Here is a 19,571-nt window from a genome sequence, read left to right as displayed (position 1 = left end):
CATTCAGGCCACGATAGTCTACTGTCAGTCTCCACTCTCCAGTAGACTTTTGTACCGGCCATATAGGGCTGTTAAAGGGTGAATGAGTTTTGCTGATCACCCCTTGGCTCTCCAATTGGCGAATCAACTTATGAATGGGAATCACTGAGTCTCTGTTGGTGCGATATTGCCGACGGTGCACTGTTGTGGTTGCAATTGGTACCTGTTGCTCCTCAACCTTCAGCAAACCCACAACAGAAGAGTCCTCTGAAAGGCCAGGCATGCTGGATAATTGTTCAATCTCTTCTGCCTCCACTGCAGCCACACCAAAGGCCCATCTGTATCCTTTTGGGTCCTTAAAATACCCTCTCTTAAGATAATCTATACCTAAGATGCATGGAGCTTTGGGGCCTGTCACAATAGGATGCTTGTGCCAATTTGTGCCAGTCAGACTCACTTCAGCTTTTAATACAGATAGCTGTTGAGATCCCCCTGTCACTCCAGAAATACAAATGGATTCTGTCCCTTTAAAATTTGATGGCATCAGAGTACATTGTGCACCGGTGTCCACTAAAGCCTTGTATTCTTGTGGATTTGATGTGCCAGGCCAACGAATCCACACAGTCCAATAAACCCGATTATCCCTTTCCTCCACCTGGCTGGAGGCAGGGCCTCCCTAATACTGGTCATCGCAGTCATCATTTACTGTTTCCCACGAAACACCAGAGGTCCCCTCGAGGGAATCAGAATTGAAATCAACCCTCCTATCTTGTCTAGGAGGTTGCTCACTGGAAACTGGAGCGACATTCCTCCAAGGAGAGTTACTTCTTTTAACCCTTCCTTTACGCAACTCCTGTGCCTGTGCTCTTGGAGTAGATGGGGTAGGTGGCCTATCACACTTGCTCATATTCTCTCCTTGGTCCTGTGGATGGGACCGCGAAACATCCTGGGGTGTATACTCCTTATGTTCCTGCTCTTGAGCACGGGGACGCTTATTCTTAAAAGCTTGAGTACTGGCAGGTGGAGAGCGATACATGAATTGATCAAACTTCCGTGACATTTTCTCTACAGCTGACACAACAGCCTGTAGGGAACAAGGCACATTTTCTTCATATTGCCGAAGTTGAGCGGCTAGTTGTTCCACCGTTTGCCTCTCATCTTCTTTCCAGGAGACAACTGCCAACGAACTGGCATAGCTTGGTGGTGCACTTCGTAGGAACTTTCGCCACATAACTCGTGTGCATTGAATTTCATCTGGGTCTGTGGGTGCATAGTCATTATAAATAATCTCCAGCACAGCTAACTCCCTCAAATATTGAATGCCTTTCTCCATGGTGGTCCACTTACTTGGGGGGGCTTGTAATATCTTCCTTGAAGGGGTATCTTTCCTTCACACCCAACAAAAGTCGCCTCCAGAGGCTGAGGATTTGTGACGGTCTTCCCATAGCCTTATCAATGCCCCCGTCCCGGGACAAGGAGCCCAATTGCCTGGCTTCTTTGCCCTCTAAGTCCAAACTGTGGGCTCCATTTTCCCAGCATCGGAGCATCCAGGTGATAATGTGCTCACCTGGGCGACGGCTGTAATCTTTTCGCACTTCTCGCAGTTCGCTCAGGGACAAGGATCGGGTGATTATCTCTGGCTCTGGCTCTGACTCTTCCTCCCGTTCCTGTGATGACACTGGTTCATCTTCATCCCTCCCAAGGCGAACTGATTTTTTTATGTGTTTCTTTTTCTGGACAGGAGCAACTGACACTGCCACAGGTTGATCCTCTGCCACAGGTTGATCCTCTGATTCAGGATCAGTGTCTGCTGTTGGAGTTAGGGCAGCAACAGCATCAGTTGCCTCAGTTTGAATAGCCACAGTGGTTGCTAGGGTGGCATTCCTAATCTGTACAAGTAAAAAACTCTTCCAATACCTGTTCATATTCTTCTGTATATCAATCCCTCCGTAGCTGCCCAACCTCATAACAGTCTGGAAAACACATTTCACAACTCTACCCAAGAAAAACACCCTACCTAGAGGACAGAACAATAAAACCACAATGGCTGGGACATCCCAAGTGTGTTCGGAATTGTCAAAAGCTATTGCAGTTAACTTGAATGAGTAAGGGAGGATGGAAAAAATAGAAAAATTACATCCCATTTTTCCCATGAACTGGGTGTCATTACTGTCACTACATTCTGAAAATAAATGTCCAAGTTGCCGAAATGCCAACCAAGTCATGTACAAGTATTGGCCTAGCTCCACACCCAGTGATACAACCATACCATAAGCCAGTAACAACCAGTACATCAGAACGAGTGCTTTCGTCCCTTTTCCAAAGGACATAAACACTATCAGAGAGAATACATAGTGCATATGACAAATTACGGGCCAACAGCAGTTAAGCAAATACATCAACATTGTGACAATTCTTTCAGCCTACTGTGTCTTATTTCAACCCTGCGGGCCCCACGTTGGGCGCCAATAATGTCGTGGTTTTGCCCAGCCGGAGCAAAGGGGAAGAAAACCGCGACTCCTCCCCCTCCCCCTCTTGACGGAATGCGGAGGGGATCGGAGAGGGAGGAAAAAAAAAAAGTAAAAGAGCCCGCGTAAGTTGAAATAAGAACAGTTTACTGGGGAAATTGAAGAGTAACAACTATAACAAAGACAAGGGAATATTACAAAGAAAACTGGTGAGTGATACAGTTGCTCACCACCCGGGACCCGACGTAAGCGACCGCTCCCGACCGGCGACCGAGAGCCCGCGCGCCCCCCCGGAAGGGCTTATACCGGGGCAAGCGCTTATTCCGGCCAGCCCCCACCTGTACCCTGGGCATGACGGTTAGGATGGTATCGAATACCTGCTGGCCAGCCTGGGTCAGCTGTTCAGGCTGTGCCCTTTCCTGGTTCCTCACGGGAATTAACTCTATCCTGGCTCAAACCAGGACAGATGTAAGCTCAGACCCATTTACTAAGTATTGCCTTTGTCATCTATTTCATATGGTTTCAGAGTTTTCAAAATCTTGAAGAAAGAAACTTTGTCTTTCTTGGCAAGAAAATGAAGCCACCATCAATTCTGGAAACACTACCACTTCTTGAAGATCTGGAAAGGGTAATGCTAATGTAATACATTACATTTAGTATTTTTAAGACTAGTATCATACCTTAACTTTCAGATACTAAATACTATAGTAGCTAATTTTGATTGAGGAATGTGTTGGAGGTTGTTCATACGGTTGAGTAAATTATGCTTCAGAGAGACTGTAGAATTGTACAGTTTCATCTGATCTATCAACCACTGCTACAAATGATGGCATTTGAATTAGATGTAAGAATTTAACTCCTCATCCCAGAAGAACTCTTATCATATTGTGTGTTAAGGAAATGTATTATGCAGTGGGTCAAAGGCTTTTAAATTGCTCAGTGCTTTGTGTTGCCTTGTTGGTGTTTCAAGCACACGATTTTCAGGTAGAACTCTTTATTTCTCTTTCTGTAGGAACTTACTTGGAAAAAAGTTGTAGGCCCTAACTCCACTGAATCTTACTGTTGGCCACCAATAGCTCAAGGATGTGATGTAGTTGCCATCTCATGTCAGGGAAATAATCCTTTCTTGTATATTCCACCAATTCTTACACTTTTGCAGTTGAGCAGTTGCTACAAAGCCTTGAGAAACGGGAGTGGAGGATGTATATATTAGAGTACTGCAGGTTTTGTGTTCTAAGGTGCAAATGTCAATGAATGATCCAAAAGGTAGTGCATGTTGAGAATGGGTGCATCTGATGTCATCTTAGAGTATCTTCATGATGCTTCCCAGGTTATTTAGGCCATCTGCTTAGACATTGACAGAGATGGACTGCATGAGTGTGGGAGTCTGTAACTTACTTATCAAGTAGTATCTAACAAGTGGTTAATGTCATATCACTTTGATACTCGATGAAGCTTGATTTTTAAGGGGCTGTTACATAGTGAAATGGAAATGTCTGGTTTGATTTTTAAAACATTGTCATTCATTTTCTAATGCATTAGATCACAGAAACATAGACTCACTGAGGCTGTAAGGGACCACTGAAAATGGCTCACACAGCTCCAAGTAAGACAAGATGTTTCTGCTTCTATGAAACTTTTGGACCTTTCACCGTGTGTTGCTGCACATCCATTTGTCTCCAGCTTGGTGCACGGTTCCTCGGGCCTGTACCATCTGCATTGAAGAGGTGATATGGTGTTAAAAGCTTCTGTTTGAAGCATTTAAAGGCCTGTTTTGCGGATTTTAGTTTTGCCCTAAATTCTGAAATAGTACAATGACTAAGATTCTAAACAGTTGTCTCATGCTATACTGTAACTCTTTTGTCCATACACACCTAGCCACTAGCACTTATCTTGTGTCCTGGGTGGAAGAAGGCACAACTTGTTTTTGAGCTACTGAAAACATACCAGAGATGCTCCAGACAGCTTCATCCAATGTTGTTAATACTTGGGCAGAACAAAGAAGCAGCTAAAAGTGTGAAAATCTGAGGAAGTAAGAATACTTCTGTCGTCTTAATGACACTTGAATGCAATGTAGGCTGTCTTAGTTGCACAAAACTGTAAGAAATGAAGTCTTACTTTTTCCTATCAAGTGATCATTTTGTTTCTTAGATGCTGTAACTCTAGTGATGCATGAAAGTTCATTAATGCTATTGAACAGTAAATAGTTTTAAAGCTGTTAAAATGATCTGTGTTTTTGCAAGTCTCATAACCACTTTTTTGAGTCAAACAAGTGGGAGGGGTTTGCAGAGGTTCATGCTGAATTAAGATTCATCATAGATGTTCCTGATTTAGAAGCAGGTTTTACAATAGTGGTTTTATTTTTACATGTGTGTATTTTTACATACATGTGTAGATATGGAAGATACAATATTGGCTTTATTTTGTTGTTAAAACCAAACTTCTAAAGGCTATGCTTGAATGTGTTTAAATGTTTACCTTCTGTCGATCTGGTTCTACCATGGTCCTGTTGGGAAATGAAATGACATCCTGCTGTTTAAACCTGTTAACAAAGACTTTTCAGTGTTTCAGAAACACAGTTTTGCCTACTCAGATCTTAAAGACACACAGGGGTAAAGAAATAGAAGCGAACTAAAATGACTGTTGACTAGAAGTCAGAACATGGAGTTATATGGTCCCTATTTAAAACAAAACAAAACAAAAAACCCCAACCAAAAATCAAACACACACAAATATCCAAACAAAAATACCTTACCACCAAAACCAACCAAAAAAACCCTTCCCATAACTTCAAGATGATGCATCTGAAATGCAATTGAGACCTTCTTAATAAAACTAGTGTGTCATGTGGAATGTAAATTAATGTTAACAGTTTTCCTTTACCGACTTGTAGGTGAGGTAATAGTGCCTACACCATATTGCCTCCTGAGACTGTCTGAACGTCACACGCTGTTTCGTAATCTTTGCCATCTTGTTCTTGATGAGGTTGAGGTGCTGTTCTCTGGTGCTCCTGAAAGGTAAATAGCTTACATGTTCAGATGGTAAAATACTATTCAATTGTGCAAGTGTCTTGAAAGCAAGTGTCACCCAGTGAAAACAAACACCTTCCTGAACCCCAGTGGTAGAGTTGAAAAGAAAATGAAGTTTGAAAACCCCACATTTTTATACTTCTGGCAGAATGAAGTATTGGAGAAGTGGAGTTGTAATCAGTCAAAGCAGACTTTGCCTTGTTTTTTTCTTTAATCAGTGAGCCCTGTCTTGTTCTGTTTATTCCTTTCCTCTATCTATTTAGAACATAAACCAAAATAGGCAAAGATTAAAGGTCCTGTAAATGGAATTACTTTTGTAGTAGAGCAAACACAATCCTCTGGAGTGAAGAAACGTTGCAGTGGAAGATCATGCCTGTTTAACAAGAGTTGAAGGGAGGATTTTTCCTTCTCTGTCATGTTGATGCAGACTTCCTGAAAAATGAGTATATTCTGGCCTTGTCAATTGAACCAAATATTTTCTCTATTTGCACTGTCCATAGACATGGGATATAAATTCTCTCTTCTAGATGGAGCAGTTGCTTCCTACTAAGGTATCATTGTGGTTTTGAAAACAGTTTTGATAGAATCCTGTTACATTCAGACTGCCATTTTTAGTAGTTAAATAGTCATGAAACCTTCCTGGTTACCGGTTTGACTTTGCTATAGTGGCTCTTCACATCTCAGTAACAATTTGTATGTCAAAACTCCCTTCACTTGGCTTTTCAGTCCCTACTTTACTGGAGAGTCTTCCTGTACAGCAGTACTGTAGAGTCTGTCTCATCTCCACCTTGGATAATGATTGCTGAGGGCAGGTGTGTAGACACTGGTGCTTCCTTTCAAGGTTAGTACTTGGATCTGAGAACTGCTGGGTGCTTTCCTTTTTGGATGAGCTGCTTACACTTTCTTCCTGTCCTGTCTTTTGCTAGAATTCAGGTGCGCTCAAGTCATGCAATCAATGGGTGTTCCCCATTCCCAAAAATCATAGGTTGTGAGAATAGACAATAAAAACTGGGTGGATTCCTTGGTGTCACTCCATTTCTGCCTAATAAATAAGCTTTTGTTGGCAGCTGGTAGTTGAAACTCGTTGATAACCTATAGATACAGTTTGAGTGCTTGAAACCTGGACAGATTTCGTAATACTCCTGTTACAAACTTGTACTTCCCTTTTGTGCACTCAAGACAGCAGTTGTTGCCTTTCCTCATCTAGTTCTGCTTCTGCTGACTGAAGAGCCTGGATAAATGTCTTACAAATCAGTTGTCAATTGGATAAGTGTTCACTGTCTCTTTTGTTTAGAACTCGGTATAATGTTGCTTTCCTTTAAGAATCTCTAGTTGCACTGTGAGAGTTTTAGGGTTTTAGTAAGTGGAAATTACCTTTCTGGTCTTCTTTTCTGTCTGGCCTCATACACTCAGCTGTATCTCAGTACTTGTGCCTAGCATGAGCCTTTGGATGAAATGCACCCAGCATTATGTGAATTGGTGTTCTTGGTAGCTTATGTCAAGCATTTTCTGTGCAAAAAGAGGGAAGGCGTCACGCTTCCCCAGTCAGTTCTTCTAAATCTCATTGTAAGGTTGGAGACCACTTAAAATTAAGCTTGGATGATGTGAAATGCCTTAATGGTTAGTAGCTTGACAGGTAATACTGTAGTTCACTAGTGTTCGTTTAAGTGGAATACCACCAAGACCTAATAGATCTTGCTCTATAAACTTGTGTCCAGTCTGGACTGGGCGATGGACAGTTACTATTCATAAGGATTCATTCATTCAGGATTATACCTAATCTTTGGAGTAAGAAGAGGTCATCATCTTCTGAAATGCATGTGTACAGCAGTATTTGTCATCTCTTTAGGCTGGAAAGAGGTAGGTCACCTTCAATATGAAAACGTCTCATTAACTTAAGAAACCATCGGTTGTCTTTTTTATAACGTATTTTATGCTTTCAGCTTCTGCCTCTCCACGTTGTAAATGCAACAAACTACTTTGGTCGAAGAGTAGATCAGCAGAAGGACCAATATACAATTCTTGCTGAAGGAATTAATGGGTATTTTAAGGAACCTGGTAATAAGATTGCTGTTAAAAATGTGGAGAAGCTGGCATTTCATGGTTTATGTCAGAAAACAGTTATTCACAGGTAAAAATGTGGATTTGTTTTGGTTTAAATTATTCATGTGCTCTTTTTAATACAAAGTAATTTAGAACTTTTACTGCTAAGTTAAAGTTAACCCACCATGAAAACTAGCAAAAAAATCTCTGCTGTACAAATTGTTCTTTAAAAAGCTCTCCCATGCTGCCTGTGCTGAAGGGAAGCCAGAATGGCTCCACATACACACCACTGAACATTGTGCTGTGAAAGTTTAATCTTTTTTAGACACAAGGAGGTGAAGAAACTTTACAACTATAATAATTCTTTGTTTCCTCTCCAACTCTGAAGGGCTCAGGTGCTAGATATTTCCCCAAAAGAGAAGGAAAATATGTTCTGTAGTGTCAAAATTAACTATATAGATGAAGGCAGAACATGTCAAGTCCAAAGTTACCAGCTGCTTCACTCACCTGCCAAGTTTCAGTGTCTGCCACCTCAGGCTGGGGACTTTGTAGAGTGACACCCATTGGTAATGAACTGGAGTGGAACCCAAAGGTAATATTTATCAGATTTTCAATGGTATGTTCTTTTATTTCTCTTTGTGTGTTATTTTCTGTAAGAAAGCAGTAATGAACTGCAAAGTTAGTTTTCAAATTTAACTCCTCATTAGTATTGACAAGAAATATCTACTATTGGCCAGATTCTGAGAAATCAGCTTTCTTGGTTTGTTTTCCTGCAAAATCAAGTGAGATTTATGCGATTTTTTTTCTTCAATTCTTCTGAATTCAGTATCTTCTTCCAGAAAACGTTACTGCTGCTTTTGCATCTGTGGGGATTCAACGGGGGAAGGGTAGCCTCTGTAAATGAAACTGTGTTTGAGTAATGTCCCATTCAGGAAGCTCCTTCCCTAATGAGTAACAAAATCTGGTTTTATTTGTTTAATACTCGTGTCATGTTTAAGCTTGGAAGATTTGTTTCATTACAGTTATTGTAAAGTTATGTTGGAATTCACCTCAAGTGCAGTGACTTTTTTTCCTTAGGTAACTAATTCTATTCATCAAACAGTTAAAGGAGAACTACACAAAGCAAAAGTAGTACTGACCTTGGGAAACACAACTGGGATTGACCCAATGGGAGGTATAGAATTGCAGCATTACAGAATATTTGTATCTAAACTCCTTTACCAAGAGCACCTGTTCTTTTCTTTGCTTCTGTGCGTTCCAAGTTCAATTTGATTCCACACGGTATTCAGGTAATACTGTTGGATAATGTACTGTGGTGGTGTCTGACCCCTGGAACAGGTTTCTCAGAGACTGTAGAGTCTCTGTCCTTGGAAATAAGCAGAAGCAACCAGCATGTGGTCCTGGGCACATGATTCTAGGTGTCCCTGCTTGAGCAGGGAGTTTGGATGCAATTATCTCCAGAGGGCCATTCCAGCCACAGCCATTCTGTGGTAAACTGAGATAACTTCTCATGACAATAATCTCAGGCATGGGATGAAATTGTTTTAATTATTGGTTTTCTCAGAGTCAACTCTTCAGGTTTTGCTGAAATGAAAATATTACAGTCAGTGCCATGTTTGTATTGTTCTGTCGGTTCCCTGGCCTGTAATAAAGGCACTGGCAAATATTCTTCTCGGTAAGACTGACTGGAAGGTAACAGCCCTCCATGCAATGAGTGTTTCCTCTCAGCATTCTCCTATTCTCCCAAAACCTTGTTGGTAGGAGATTCACTTAGAGGTGAGTTTTGCTTAAAGAGTTGGTTATTTTTTAATTGTCTGGACAAGTTCATCAGAAAGGCCACCCCTCCATCTCAGGATCGTGACGTGCCTCTTGTGGCTGCTTGGTCCTGTCCAAGAATACAGTTAGTTAGTGTTTTGGAATGTGTGATGCTGTTTTCCATCTGACCATTCAGTCAATTTCAGATGAAAAATACAGTGGAAACGGGGAATTACTGGAAGTAATTCTCTTTAGCAGCTTCCTCTTCTATATGGCACATCTCAGCCTTTTTCTGATTGCCATGCTTTTGTTCTTGTTTAGAGTTTTTCTAACTGTGTCCCCCCAGCAGTTTTCTTCTTCTATTTTGGTCTAGGAAGTTATTCTGTGTGGTGTGTATTTCAGCTGTAACTTGTGTAATCAGGGCTCAGATTGTTTACTTGGTTGCTCTCTTGGTTGTGTTCCATGGAGTTAACTACGAGTTCCTTACGACACTATTATGATGAAAAAGATGGCAATATCTGGAGAAGAATTAAACATGGGAACGTGCCTGTTGGGACATTGGGAGAAAACCAATTACTTACAGGTATCAATAAACGGGTACATGTTTAAAGCTTCACTTAGAGTAGCTTAGAGTTAGACTACGGATGAGTTATGTTTTCAACTTGGTGTGTTTTGTCATCCAAGGTCCGGGTTACCAGGCTTCCAGACTTGAAGATGTCAGTTAACGAATACGACGTTCAATCTGAGGTTTTGCCTACAGGTCTGGGAACTGACAATGCAGAACATAGAACACAACTTCAGAAGCTGTGCAGCCACATGAACATATTGGACATGCAGCAAACTTGGAGCCCTTGTAAGAGTTTACAAGGTCTTTTGAGCATACACTTTATGAAAAAAGAATGCTACAATTAAGGAGATGTTTTCATGATTGATATTACTGACTGTGTGTTTTGTTTGAACACAGAAACAATAGTGTTTGTAATATGTCTGCATTCCTGTGACTGTCTGTAGTGGGTCTGGGATGGTAGTGACTTTCCACAGCAGCTCCTGCAGTGCTGTGCTTACTGTTGATATCAATATTATGACTACCGCTCGCACAGCATCAGGGCTGTCCCTCCAGCATTCCTTCCCCCACCTTCACCAATAGCTGTGGGTGGGCATGATCTTGGGAGGGACTATGGCCAGGACAGCTGACCCAGGCTGACCAAGGAGATATTCCATACCATATGATGTCAGCTCAGTAATGCAAACTGGGGGAGAGGAGCAGGAAGGGGAGGTGAGATTCATTTCTGGCCTTCCCAAAGCAACCGCTACGCGTACCGCAGCCCTGCTTCTCGGGAGGTGGCCGGACATCGCTGCTGATGGGAAGTAGAGAGGAACAGCTTTATCTGTGTCATAAATTAAGACCACAGTGGATCATAATCCAATTATAGTTTTATTAATTGTAGCAAGTAGAATATGAGCAAAGACAGCGCTGGACGACAGGGGAGTCTGCGCTCCGCCAACTGCCGCCCTGATCAGTTCGAACAGTCCCTTTTTATACATTTTAAATTCGTGGCCGTGAAGTAATGTAGGTATTCTGTGCGTGCTCCAGGTGCTGTGAGATGGTCGTTTTCCTGTGAGGGTGTCGTTTTCCGCCTTCCGGTGGTTGTTGAGCAAGGAGTCTTCCTCCATTGTTCCATAGTTGATCTCTCACTTGTATGTCTTATACGGAGTCGTTCATCCCACATCTGCCAGTTTCTCAGAACATCCTATGGTTATTTTTGACCAGTATATCCCCTGCTTGCATAATCGATATCCGTTTTGTATATGCCATTGCAGTTATCTTATCTCACACAAGGATGTCTGGTAGCTGTTTGCATAAGCGACTTCCTGTCTTCTGTTGTTTAACCTTTACATCGAGCCCAACATAAATTTTCAATAAACAATACCCTGATTCTTAGTTTCTCACATCTGCTTCTGCTTTGCTTCCCGCACGCAGCTTTGCTGCTTCTTTATTAAATTGCTTTTATCTCAACCCACGAGACTCCCATCTTATTTTTCTCTCCTTTCCTGGCTTGCTGAGGAGGTGGGGGATAGAGTGGTGTGGTGGGCACCTGGCATCCAGCCAGGCTCAAACTACCACACCTACTTACCACTGTAGTTGGGGTCTGTGTACCTGCTTTCTTGTAGTGTCCACACGCAGTGGCATAACTTCTACTGGCAGCCTGTGTGTTTTCAATGGGAACTGAGCAGCCCAAGTGCATGGGATTGGAGATAAGTCCCACAGGAAAGCAGCTGCAAATGTGACACAGTGCAAGATGACAGACTACAATGGGACCTACTTACCACTATAGGTGGAGTCTGCCTTCCTGCTTTCTTGTAGCTCCCATACGCAGTGGTAGAGCTTAACCGATACCATGTATTTTTTCAATGGGAGCTGAGGAGTCCCAGTGATTGGGAATGGAGATAGCTCCCTCAGGAAAGCAGCTGCAAATGTGACACAGTGCTGGCTGATATACTGCATGGGGACATCACAGCACACGTGGGCACTGCAATGGGGTTCAGTGACATTGCCACACATGTGGCAATTTCAAAGAGACTGTGTGACATGACAGCCCATGTGGGCACGGCAAAAGTGCTCTATAACATCACATCACCTCTGGACACTCTAACAGTGCTCTGTGACATCACAGCACATGTGGGTACTGCATCCAGGCTGTGTGACATCATAGAATCCTAGAATGGTAGGGGTTGGAACGGACCATTAGAGATCATCTAGACCAACCCTCTGCCCCACAATCAAGTTCACCTAGATCAGGTCGCACAGGAACGTGTCCAGGCTTGTTCTGAAGTCCTCCAAGGAAGGACACTCCACAAGCCCTGTGGGCAGCCTGTTCCAGTGCTCTGTCTTCCTCTTCCGTGAACGTTTGACATCACAGCACAACTGAACACTGCAACAGTGCCCTGTGACATCACAGGACGTGTGGGCCCTGTAACAGTGCTCTGTGACATCACAGCACTCCAGGGCACTGCAAGAGTGTTCTGTGACATCACAGCACAAATGGACATTGTTACAGTGCTCTGTGACCTTACAGCACATCTGGGCACTGCAAGAGTGCTCTGTGACATCACAGCACATCTGGGAACTGCAGTGGGACTCTGTTACATCCAGCACATCTGGGCACTTCAAGAGTTCTCTGTGACATCACATCTGGGAACTGCAACATGGCTGTGTGATATTGCAGCACATGTTGGTACTGCAACGGGGCTCTGTCATTGCAGCACATGTGGGAATTGCAGAGAGGCTGTGTGACATCACAGCTCATCTGGGCACTCCAATAGTGCTCTGTGACATCACAGGACGTCTGGGCACTGGACACACACTGCTCTGAGACTTCACATAGTATCTGGGCACTGAAACGAGACTCTGTCATCACAGCAGACGTGGGCACTGCAACAGTGCTCTGAAACATCCTATCACAAGAGGACATTGCTACAGTGCCTGTGAGATCACAGCACAAGTGGGAACTACAGTGGTACTCTGTGACATCACAGCACATCTGGGCACTGCAACAGTGCTCTGTGACATCACAGCACATCTGGGCATGACAAGGGGGTGTGTGAAATCAGAGAACATCTAGGCACTACAACAGGACTGTGTGGCACAGCAGTACATGTGGGCATTGCAGAGGATGTGCGGTGTGCGTCACATCACAGCACATCTGGGCAGTGCTACACTGCTCCGTGACATCATAGCATATCTAGGCACTGGAACGGGGCTGTAGGACATCACAGAAAATCTGGGCACTGCAACAAGAGTGTTTGACATCACATCACATCCAGACACTGCCGTGGGGTTCTGCGGCGTCCTAGTACTAGGCAGTGCAACAGTGCTCTGTGACATCACAGCACATCTGGGAAAGGCAACAGTACTCTGTGACATCATAAGACATGTGCACTGCAATAGGACTATGTAACGCAACAGCACATCTGGGCTTTGCAGCAGGGCTGTGTGATATGACAGCACATCTGGGCACTGCAATAGTGCTCTGTGACATCACAGGACGTCTGGGCACTGGACACACAGTGCTCTGAGATTTCACACAATACCTGGGCACTGAAACGAGACTCTGTAACATCACAGCAGACATGGGCATGGCAACAGTTCTCTATAACATCACATCACCTCTGGATGCTGCAACAGTGCTCTGTGACATCACAGCACATGTGGGTACTGCATCTAGACTATGTGACATCATAGAATCCTAGAGTGGTAGGGGTTGGAAGGGACCATTAGAGATCATCTAGAGCAACCCCCTGACCCAGAATTCAGTTCACCTAGATCAGGTCGCACAAGAACGTGTCCAGGCTTGTGCTGAAATCCTCCAAGGAAGGAGACTCCACAAGCCCTCTGGGCAGCCTGTTCTGCAGGGTTTCTTTTTCTTTGTGCAGGGGTTCTTCTTTGTTGCGCGAAATGGGAGTGACCAGACACCAATCTGATGTGCATCAGCTCCAATTTATTGTCACATCATCATCACTTCTATATCTTTTCCAAATGCTTTGTACGTGCCACAATTCATGGCAAATAGTTAATACTAAGCATCACACACTATGCATAAGGCCTCAAAGTTTCATTTTGGTAAGAACTTAAACACCAACCTCACTGTGTTTAAACATCATCCTTATTGTGCTTAAAACATCAGCCTTATTGTGTCTAAAATATCACCCCATCTGTTCAATCTTCAGTTAGTTTTCTCTCACACTATGGTTATGCTTACCTTACGTTTAGTTACCTTTATATTATTGTTAGTTACATATGTTACCATTTATTAGTCAAGTACAGTCAATCATACAATGCTAAATTGAGTGCTATATTCAGTCCTCTAACAACGCTTGGTTTAATGTCCTGTCCTATCTTCTTGCTTTGACCTTGTTTCTGTTACAATCTGCTGTTTCGGTTTTCCCCTTGCTCAAGCTTGCTATGGATGTGGACGAGGAGGTGCAAGCCGGTCCATCACAACTTTATCCGTCCATAATTAACCTCAACTCCCATTGAAAAAATACAAACTGTCGGTAGAAGTTATACCACTGCGTATGAGAGCTACTAGAAAGCAGGAAGGCAGACTCCAGCTACAGTCGTATGTAGGTCCCATTGTAGACTATCAGCCAGCACTGTGTCCCATTTGCAGCTGCTTTCCTGTGGGAGCTATCTTCAGTCCCACTCATTTGGACAGCTCAGCTCCCATTGAAAAAATACATGTTGTCGGTTAAGTTATACCACTGAGTATGGGAGCTACAAGAAAGCAGGAAAGCAGACCCCAGCTACAGTAGTAAGAAGGTCCCCATGCAGTCTATCAGCCAGCACGGTGTCACATTTGCAGCTGCTTTCCTGTGGGAGCTATCTTCAGTACCACACTCTTTGTCTCCTCATCTCCCATTGAAAAAATACATGTGTCTGTTAAGTTACAGCACTGCGTATGGGAGCTACAAGAAAGCAGGAAGGCAGATCCCACCTATGTGGGGAGTTTTGTGGAGACTTGGCTAGAGAAAAGAGGACATGATAGAATACAGCTGGTTAGGCAGTAAGCATTAAGCGATAAGATAGTGGACTCCTGCTCAAGGCCGTGAGAGCAAGAGAGCTGTATGATAACAGGATGAGAAAGCAGGAGCTTAGTTTGGGTTAAGCAGCCACACGTATCTGGAGTATGTTGAAACAAGGGCGAGGTTTGCACCTAACTGGGAACCAATGATGAGCTTAGCTTTTGCAATATGTATGAGCCTGATTATTGTATCTATAAAAGAGTTGTATCTTTGCAAATAAAGTTGAGACTTGTTGCACTGCAGGGTGGGCTTGTCTCCCGTCGTCTTCAGCAAATGGTGACCCTGACGTGATACGCGAAGGACGTGATATACCGACTGGGCGCCACGCAGAGCGACGAAGGGGTTCGGGTCCTATGCAGCAAGGACGGCAATAAGCGTGAAAATTGGGAACACACCGTGCCCTGGGTGACCGTATAGCCGAGCCCGGCCGATACGTGCCGCTGGACCTGGAAGGGCTGCAACAGCGCGCTGACAAATAGGTGTGGAAAGGCAAGCGGCATATGATTTATTTACTGCATTCTTGCAGAAGCGGCAGATAAAGGGTATAGATCTGCAAAAAGACCTACCAGGGTTGTTAGCTTATGGGTATGCTAAGGGAGTGTTTCAGAATCCACATACAGTGCATGAATTGAGCGAATGGCGTAGATTTGGGGATTTGCTGTGGGAAGCTACCCTGGAGGACGATGAGATAGCTGAAAAGTTAGGGAAGTTTTGGCGGATAGTGCACAATGAGTTGTTGCAACATCAGGCAGAAAAGAAGGCTGCTGAGCACACATCAGCAGCACAGAGTAAGAACAAAAACGATGAGCGTGACTGGTTCCAATCCACCCCGCTGGCTCCTACCGTCTCAAAAGTAGTGCTCCCCACCCCGCGTGTAGAAAATGACCCTGGAGGCACGGACGGGGTACGAGAACCATATGAGCCATCAGCCCCTCCCGAGGAACAAGAGTGTCGGCTTAAAGAGCCCCCGCCTCCCCCCCCCCCCCCACTTAGTGAGCCTGTCCCTGGGGCAGAGAGTGAACTGGCAGAGGCACCGACAGTAGTGCCGGGAGAAGCGCCGGGAGAGGCGCCGGGAGTGGCGCCGAGAGCGGCGCCGGGAGCGGCGCCGGGAGCGGCGCTGAGGCGGATGATACCGAGAAAAAAGAAAAAGGTTCCTCTCTACACAAGAGTATTTACAAAGTCAGAGAGGCGAAGGGGCTTCAGAGCAGAGCCCCCGCGGGAGAGCTGCTTCCCATTCGAGCCCAGCCCGCCGAGTTACCCCTGGGACGACTCGCAGGGGAATGCCGAGCGGGCGGAGTCGGGCGGGGATGCAGCGCAGGATGATCAGAGGAGAGTGGGGGAGCGCGACCCCGTGTTACACTCGACACCATCGGGCATGTGAGGGGAGACAAAGAAAACACGGGAGAGAGTAACAGCGGCTGCGCCGCCGGCGCCGGGGCCGGCACGGAGTGAGCCAGACCCCCCCCTCCCCTTCCATCCGCAGCCGCCGCCGCGCAGCCGCTTCCCGCGCCCGGTCGGTGTCTCCGGAGCCCCCCCACACACACCGCGCCGACACCGCCCGCCCCGGCCCTCACGGACCGCTGGGCTCGTCCTTTCCATCCTCAGTCCCTTGCCTCAACGAGTGTAAAAACTGTTGGTCGTGATGTTGAAAGCTGCAGGCTTTCACTCCAAGCCCGGACGGCGAACACCCCAAGGAAGACGAGAGACCGGCTTGTTGCAAAAGCAAGAGGTGAGCTTTATTGCGGAGCTCCGGGCCGTCTCGTATCTCACGCAGGAGACAGAGGAGGCGGCCCCGAGGCTTTGCAGGTAGGGGTTTATATATGCTGGGGATGAGGGACGGAAAATTCCAACACACGCACACAACTTCCCCTAAACCCAGGTGCCCTGCTGGCAAGGTGGGGACAATGGATCCAATTTTCTGAGAAATGTTTCTCAGACCCTGCGGTTTCTGATGCAACGGCCAGGGTTGGTTTCATCATCCTTTCTCGTGGCCTAGTCGGCCTTTCTGTGACTGAGCCTCACTGGCTCCATTTTGTTTCATTTTATTCTTTCAGAACAAGTTGTTTTCTGTTGGGATTTAGAGGGGAAAAGTGCGGGTTTGTGGGAGTTGTGAGGGATGAATGAGGTGTGGGGGCAAATCTGAGAGGAAAAGTGAGGTTTGGGTGGCATTTCTGAGGGAAAAGGTGGGATTTGGGTGGAGTTTTGAGGGAAAAGATGAGAGTTTTGGGTATTTCTGTGGGAAAAGGTGGGATTTTGGTGGAGTTTTGAGGGAAAAGATGAGACTTTTGGGTATTTCTGTGGGAAATACCCAAACAAAAGTGGCATTTGGGTGGAGCTTCGAGGGAAAAGTGAGGTTTTGGGGCATTTCTGAGGAAAAAGGTGGGATTTGGGTGGAGTTTTGAGGGAAAAGATGAGAGTTTTGGGTATTTCTGAGGGAGAAGGTGGGATTTTGGTGGAGTTTTGAGGGAAAAAGTGAGGTTTTGGTAAATTTTTAAAGGGAAAAAGTGGGGTTTGGGTGGATTTTTGAAAAAACCAAATGTTTTGCTGGGGTTTTGAGGGGAAAAGTGGGTTTTTGTGGAAATTCTGAGGCTAAAAGTGGAGTTTGGGTGGAGTTTTGAGGGGGAAAATGGGGTTTTGGTGGAGTTTTGAGGGGAAAAAGTGGGGTTTGGTAGAGTTTTGAGGGGAAAGGTGCAGTTTTGGGGAACTTCTGGGGGAACAAGCGGGGTTTTGGTGCAGTTTTGAGAGAAACGGTGGTGTTTTGGTGGAGTTCTGAGTGAAAAAGCGAGGTTTTGGAGGTCTTTTCAGAGAAAAAGTGGGTTTTGGGTGCTATTCTGAGGGAAAAAGTGGGATTTTTGGGAACTGCTGGGTAAAAAAGTGCCATCTGAGGGAAAAAGTGGAGTTTTGGAAGCGGTTTGAGGGGCAAAAGTGGGGTTTGGGTGGATTTTGAATGCAAAAAAGGGGGGAGATGGTTGGGTTTTGACGGGAAAAGTGGGGTTTGGGGGAGTTGTGAGGGATAAAATGAGGTGTTGGTGCAGTTCTGAGAGGAAAAAAAAGGATTTTGGAGGAGTTTTGAGGCTGTAAAGTGGGGTTTGAGTACATTTCTGAGAAAGAAAAGTGGCATTTGGGTGGAGTTTTGAGGGAAAAGATGAGGTTTTGGGGCATTTCTGAGGGAAAAGGTGGGGTTTGTGTGGAGTTCACCCGTCCTGAGGAGGGACAAACGGCAGAAGCTATCGGGAACAGACTAACTGAAACCCCCACTGCCTGCCCCCCCGTACCGTTCGGGGCGGGGGGGACAGGGTAAAAACCCCGGGATCAGGGCTCTGAGCCTGGGAAGAGGGGAGGGGTGGCAAGAAGGTGTTCTTCAAAAGGCTGGTTGGACTCTTCATTGATGTATTGCTCTGTGTTGTTTCATTTTGGTGATGTTTTGGGTTTTTGGGGGTATGTTTTAGTTGATGTTGCATTAAATTGGTTTTTTTTCTGTTTCCTTCCCCAAACCGAGTGGCCTGGTCTGCTTTGTCCTGAACCTTCAGCGGCAATTAAGCTCTCCCTGCCCTTGAGCAATTCTCAGCCACTTGGGTACTCCTGACTAATCGTGGTCTTTGTTCCCTGATGGGCCTAAACCAGGACAATTTCTGAGAGCAAAAGGGAGGTTTTGTTGGAGTTTTAGGAGAAAAAGTGGGTTTTGGTGCAGCTTTGCAGGGAAAAGTGTAGTTTGGAAGAGTTTTGAGAGGCAAAGTGGGGATAGAGTAGATTTCTGAGGGCCAAAAGCAGTGGAGTTGTGGGATAAAATGAGGTTTTGGTGCAATTCTGAGGGGAAAAGGTGGGATTTGGGTGGAGTTTTGAGGGAAAAAGTGGGGTTTTGGTAAATTTTTAAGGGGAAAAAGTGGGGTTTGTGTGGATTTTTGAAAAAACAAGTGTTTTGGTGGGGTTTTGGGGAAATTCTGAGGGTAAAAGTGGAGTGTGGGTGGTGTTTTGAGGGGGAAAATGGGGTTTTAGTGGAGTTTTGAGGGGAAAGGTGCAGTTTTGGGGAACTTCTAGGGGAAGAAGCGTGGTTTTGGTGCAGTTTTGAGGTAAACAGTGGTGTTTTGGTGGAGTTCTGAGTGAAAAAGTGAGGTTTTGGAGGTATTTTCCGAGGAAAAGTTGGTTTTGGGTGCTATTCTGAGGGAAAAAGTGGGATTTTTGGGAACTGCTGGGTAAAAAAGTGCCATCTTGAGGGAAAAAGTGGAGTTTTGGAAGCGTTTTGAGGGGAAAAAGTGGGGTTTGGGGGAGTTGTGAGGGATAAAATGAGGTTTTGGTGCAATTCTGAGAGTAAAACAAGGATTTTGGAGGAGTTTTGAGGCTGTAAAGTGGGGTTTGAGTACATTTCTGAGAAAGAAAAGTGGCATTTGGGTGGAGTTTTGAGGGAAAAGATGAGGTTTTGGGGCATTTCTGAGGGAAAAGGTGGGGTTTGGGTGGTGTTTTGAGGGAAAAAGCAGGATTTTGGTAAATTTCTGAGAGCAAAAGTGGGGTTTAGGTGGAGTTTGGATGGAAAAAGTGAGGTTTTAGAGTAATTCTGAGGGGAAAAGAGGGCCTTTGGGGAAGACGTGAGGAGAAAAGGGGTTTTGTGTTTTTTTTTGAAGGACCAAGTGGGGTTTTGGGGGAGTTCTGAGGGATGAAAAGAGGTTTTGGGGTAATTGTGAGGGAAAGCAATTGGGATTTGGGTGTAGTTTTGAGA

This window comes from Colius striatus, chromosome 16 (genome assembly GCF_028858725.1).
Source record: "Colius striatus isolate bColStr4 chromosome 16, bColStr4.1.hap1, whole genome shotgun sequence".
Lineage (NCBI taxonomy): Eukaryota > Metazoa > Chordata > Aves > Coliiformes > Coliidae > Colius > Colius striatus.
Note: the sequence above shows the minus strand (reverse complement) of the source record.